Source organism: Chelmon rostratus, chromosome 12, assembly GCF_017976325.1.
Source record: "Chelmon rostratus isolate fCheRos1 chromosome 12, fCheRos1.pri, whole genome shotgun sequence".
Taxonomy (NCBI): Eukaryota; Metazoa; Chordata; class Actinopteri; order Chaetodontiformes; family Chaetodontidae; genus Chelmon; species Chelmon rostratus.
Window position 1 is genome coordinate 15475023 of NC_055669.1, and position 6472 is coordinate 15481494.

Here is a 6472-nt window from a genome sequence, read left to right on the forward strand (position 1 = left end):
TGTGCCACACTTTCTCCCAAAGAAAGTGATTTGTTGGTTTTGCCTTGACTCAGTGACTATGATTAATCTGACCAAAAGTGATTCGTTATCCAGTATGTATATACGGTGTCTATGTTTATTTTTTCCACCTCATAAGAGAAGCAACTAATTGTGTCAAAAAAGAAGAAGAAAAGAATCACTATCCCATTGAATTGTTGTAAATATCTCCATCTGATCCCATTATAGTTACTTTGCCTCCCTGTCACACATCTCCTGGGGGGTTTTGCCACATTTGCAGTGGCATTAACACTAATCACACTTACTGTGCAGCTTTGTTCAGTCTTTTGTGCTGAGACGCTCTGATGCTCATTTCATGTTTCTGTTATTCTGATTTTTTTTTCTTTCTAGTTTGTATCCAAAGCAGTGCTGATTTCTTAATCTATTTATTTATGTGCCATAATACACAGAGGCCCTGAGGCAAGGAACAAATGTATCACAAGAAAGCCGTGGTAATGTTTTGCTGACATCTGCTGGTTTGTGTAGCTGCAACTGAACAAAAAGCTCCTGCTGTGGCGTTGAGCTCCAGAGGGTCCAGAGGATGAACGTGAAGGCTGGCGAGGTTATCATCGAGTCAGGAAAGAACAAAAAGATGTCTCTGCTCCTTAAAATAATGTTGTTTTATATCTTACAACAGAAAATATTGTTCTGTGCTTTCTTCTTTATTCTAAAATACTACTTACATCTTCAGACCTGTAAAAATAATTGAAATTCAACAGTTGGAGGAGATAAGAAATTGCTCAGAGTTCATTGAATTATCTAACTTTTTATGAGGAGAAGTGATTTGATGATATTGTTTTGATGCCAAACCAAAGTACTAACAGTGAAAGCACTCATTCTGCAGAATGGCCCATTTCAGAATCATATGTATTGTATTAGTGGATTCTAATTATTGATGTATTGATGTGTGCATCACTTTACTGTTGCAGGTGATAAAAGTGGAGTGATTTTAATTATATGCTGCAGGGTGGCTTAACCTCTAATACTGTTTTGTATAGTAATTTATTAGTTGATTTATATTTTGAATTCATAACCTGAATCTGTAAAGTAGCTAATGTTGTCAAATAAATGTAGTGGAGTAAAAAATACAATATCTGCCTCTGAAATGTAGCAGAGTAGAAGTATAAAGGAGCATAATTTAAGTAAGTACAAGTTCCTACTAATTGTGCTTAAGTACAATACTTGAGTAAATGTACTTAGTTACATTCCACCACTGGTCATACATCATTCTCAGTGTTTTACATACCGTGCCACATGTGGTCATAGTAACTTGACTTGCTGTGGTATCAGAGATTAAAAGGAGTCCGGGGATGAAAACTGGCACAAAAAAAGAAATCTGCTCTCCCTGCAGGCCTGATGGGTTTCTTAAAGAGAAAAATCTACAGTAACAAGAATAACCTTTTGCTGCACATTGTAAGTATAGACTTTATATTCTGCATTCAAACTCATGGTGCAACCAGTTCTGATGAACCCCTGGTTAGACCCCCTTACTTTTTAAACCCTTATCCCTGAGAACGTACCTTTGGTAATTCTACCCTGGACTCAGACCCCAGTATGTTTGGGGTCAGACCCCTGCTCAGGATTTGATGACAGTCTTGTTTAACCCTGGTCGACTCTGGCTGATCCTGCTTGTTGACCCCGTGGTTAGAAAGGTGTTGACCTCATTCTCCTTTTTTTTAACCTATTCTAACCCCTCAGAATGACTGCAAATCCACAAATCATCACTCCCAGGCCCACTGCTGAGTCAGTGTTCTTATGAAGCAGCAGCTCATGGGAGCAGATGCATTATCTACATTGTTATTATAAAAACCTATTATTGTTAAATCTCAGCATATGGCCTGCACGAGGCATGAGAATTCCTTTATCACCAGTAAATAAAAATGTTATCAGCACAATTAATCGGCTTGAATTGTTTTCAGATGTCTGTTTATCTGAGATGCTTCAGATAACAATGCACTCGACCCAATGCATTATGATGGCAGGAAAGCAATAACAGTTGTCGGATAAGGAGACACAAAGTGATGGAAAACAATCAGATGACTTGGGACACACGTGTAAACAGATAAGGGTTGATAAGCAGAACAATATGGTGGTCTGCCTGGCACTGGTGCAAGGGGGTGGGCCGGCTGTTTAGTTTGGCTGGCAACTTGCAGAAGTTTCGGAGGTAAAGGATGTTCTGCTAAAACATCACAAGACAAAGTAGGAAATGATGCATTTGCACCATAATGTGGATTTCCTCTAGAGACACACAAGAAACAGAGAGGAAAGTGTGGCCGTGCATGAACATGCGTGCAGTAAAACAAACGACCAGCAGGGAGTGATGTATCATTGGTTGGTCGCTGGAGCGTAGTGGAAATATGAAATCTCCTCATGAAAAAAAAAAAAAAGATGTTCACACGTTTGAGGGGTTGGACTGCAGGAATCATAGCATTCACAAACCCTTTGATCACTCACTATGGCCCAGAGACGTGACTCCCTGTGACACCCCTGCCTCAACATACAAATATACAGCCACACATGCAGGAGTGCGCGCGCACACACACACGGATAAAATCGCATGATTTACAGTATTTCCTCCTCTTAAGATCAAGTCACGCTCTTTGCAGTTTCAAGACAGAGTTTTGGTATTCCACTTCTGTCCTTTTCCGTCTCTCTAAACACAGATACACTTTGTTTTGTGCGTCCAGTGACACGCAGAGCCAGCGCTGACGGACAGCCCGGTGGACAGAGTGACAGCTCGTGGGCTGTGTTGCGTGAGAGTGACTCGGGTTGTTCTCAGACTCTGTGTGGTCTGGGTGTGTGGTCTCCAGCTGACGGGCAGGGAGGAGGACGGGAGACCCCTTTGACTGTGTGTGTGTGTGTGTGTGTGTGTGTGTGTGTGTGTGTGTGTATGTGCGCGCGCGCGCTTGCTCATGTATTTACTTTATCCAGAGTCAGGTCCAGGCTCTCCGTAGCCGTGGCCTGACTAGAAAGCTCTGCCTTCCGCCACTCAACAGCCCCGCTCTGAAAGATAAACACACACTGCCACCACTCTGACATGGCTCATCTGAGGATCATTTTTATCCTTGTATACTTACGGGACCTGAGAGACCTTTAGGTTAGAGGGTCTTAGGCTGGTGTGTAATTTCTGAAACTATAGCCTTGTATAGAGTCATTGTCCTAACAGTACTGGATTAGAGATTGACACAATTCCTTAATCTTTCCTACAGAGTGGGTTCATGGACATGCAGTGAATGCACTTTGATGTATGCACATTTTATTTCTTTTGCATATATTAATTTCTTGCCTTGAATTTTTAGCCTTTATATGTCTTTAATAATAATATATAATAACAACAACAGCAATAATAATAATGCAATTTATTTATGGAGCCCTTTATTGGGTAATCAAAGACACTTTACTTACATACTTACTTAAAATTATCATAGAAAACAACACATTAAAATTTTCTAATCCTTTGTCTTTTAGCATGGCCTTGATAGCATTTTACTGCACATATTTTTCCTTAATGATCAAATTCTTTCCCTTTTACAATTAAGCCAAGTATACATGTTGTGTTTTTTGATTCAGCACTATGAATAGTGTAACTATGCCTTCATGATTCTGATGGGATTCCTCATTCTAAAAGGGTAAAAGCTCAGTTTGGTTAATTATTATTATTATTTTTTAATCTCGTTTTCTTGCTTTGTGAATATTTTGACATAAAGTCTGTTAAGTGTGTTTTGTTTGGGATAAAATCTAGTCAGTTTCGCAATTCGAGTTATTACATTGTTTTATTCAATTTCATTCAGTTTATATAAAGGTGACACAGATAATTTAAAGGTCTTTCCTTAATATCATTAAGTGTAGATTCACAGTGAAGGAAATTAGACCTCATGCTACTTCCATCCATCACTCTTCCCTTCTGCACACACACACACACACACACACACACATACACAAACACACGCACATGCACGCACACACTCACACACATTCACTACTCTACACTCCTCTCCCTCTCCCACAGCGGTCTCGGGGGAAGGCTATGTAATGCAGCACTGCTGAGAACGCGCCATGAAAATATAAATACAACCTCGCTGCATTTCAACCATGTAAATAAACAGGGCCACCCAAATTTCCAATTAGAGCTGGTGTGGAAGGCAGGAAATGGGGTAGACAAGAAGAGACCACACCCCCTTCTCTATCCTCCACTCTCTCAGAGTCCAGGTCCAGGTCCAGGTCAGGGACATGGGACAGTAGCAGTACAGAGGGGAATACAGCATTCAGGACCCCACTTACGGCTGTTTTTGCACATCCCCCTCCAGCTCCAGCGTGCTCCTCCTCTCATTGCCTCTCAAGGACGGGACTCACATGAGCTTCCACCAAACTCAGATATGGGCATGGAACGAATGCATGGGATTTGATACTTATACCAATGAAAATCACCATAATCTTGGTAATACATAAGATTTTTTGGTTCACATGTCTCCACCTCGCAAACATTTCATTTACTTCAAACCAAGCCTCACACCAGCCTGCCTTATCAGTCCCATCGAGGTTATCAGGCGATTCCTATCTGGCTGAAATGAGGCATTCTCGCTCTATTCCACGTCTTCTTGGAACAGCTATGCACCGTTATTATGTGGCTAAGCCCCGAGACCACCCAGGAGCTGGGGTCCAGTTGTGCGAGGCAGAGGCGAGGTCCTTGTTGTGATAAGAAAGACAAGCCTTCTCTAAGGAGAGATGGTGCTTTGATAGCATAGCGCAGTTCGCCTGATAGCTGCTGGATCAAAGTCTGATAGGCTCGCCTGGCATTCCCTGGGTCGAGCTGCCTGTTGGTCAGCTTCAGCTGTGGTCAGTCGGCAAACACCACAGGGCCTATTAGTTAAGATAAACATACAACTTAGTCTAATTACCCCAGAGAGTCAAATAGCTGTGTCATGAAAGTCACTTTCACTCCAGATATGGCTGTGAGGGACATCACCACATTATTTCTTAATGACTATAATTCACCCGGAAAGGGCAGAGCTCATTTAGATAAAGTCTGAGGTAATGATTTGCCCTCCTCACTGTGTATTTATGTGGAGCAAAAGGACAAACTTTCACACTGTGTCCTGTTCAGTTGTCCTTGGATGGCACCAACACAGATACCCCAAAACTGGGACTTTAGCGCAAATCCTCCTCCGTCCATCATCCATTGTTCGGTGTTTATGTTTGATTGGTCTCTGACTGCGGCGTCTCTTCCCTCGCAGGCTCCCAAACAGCCATACAGGAAACAGACAGTGTAAACACAGGGCTGGGGAGATCCTCTCCTGCCTTGACTCTGAGACGCAGAACCTCAGTGTAAACACACAGAGACACTGGTTACTCACTTGGTAAAACTGCGATCCACCACTCAAGCAGAATTTTGAATTTCGTGCAACTTCTTGTACGAGTAAGAGATTCAGGAATATATGCTGGAGACCGCGTTGTCCTCTTACTGCATATACACAAATCCACATTTCACTTGCAGTCCACAGTCTACAGTCACACTAGTGTCTCTGTGAGGCTGTAGATTGCTGGTACTTTTAGCTAAATGCTAAGGTCAGCACGCCAACATGCTCACAGTGGCATTGCGTGCCGATGTCTCGATGTTTACCAGGTAATGCTTCCCCATCTTATGTCATTGTGCTAGCATGACGCTAACATTTTCTTATTAGTGCTAGAATCAGACATTTGGCTATAAACCGACTTGATGGAATCACTAAAGGAACATCAGTCCAGTTGTTCTTTGACTGTTTCACTCAAACAGCTTCATGGCAGCGCTACAGGAAAAGTCAGGGATGCGCTATGGCCTTTAGGATTCATCATCTAGGAGCATGAATGTAGGGACAAAAAAATTGTACTAATCCATCTTTTAGAAGTTGAGTTATTTGACTGGATAATTGAAAACAGATTCTTCCTCTGGGGACCACGTGTCCATATAAAACGACTTGATAATTCATCCAATAGTTGCTGAGATTTCGTTTAGTCTGGACCAAACTAGTGGCGTGACCGACAGCTAACAAGCTAAAATAGACAAGGGTGTTCACATTAGAAGTATGGAGATAATTAAGGCTCAGAAATCTGTGCATCATCTCTGAATGCACAAAGTAAACCACAGGTCAAAAGCTTTCATGAGTCATGAAACAGTGGAAGCCCAGAGTTGCACACAGTCCATCAGGCCTCTTAGTCGGTTCCACAGTTCAGGATTGGAGACGGCCGGACTGCATTTGGAATATGGGAAAACACAATAAGGCAGCATTAATTCTTAAGTGCACCGCTGCAATTACATTCTTCGAGGTGTAAAAATGAAAAGGACACACTGCGAACTTTTCACTAATATTGACCTTCCATTAAATGAGACTTAAAGCTTTCTGTCCTGCTTAAATGTTAAAACCTCTGCAAGCCCTCTGGGGAATGTATTTTTAACAGC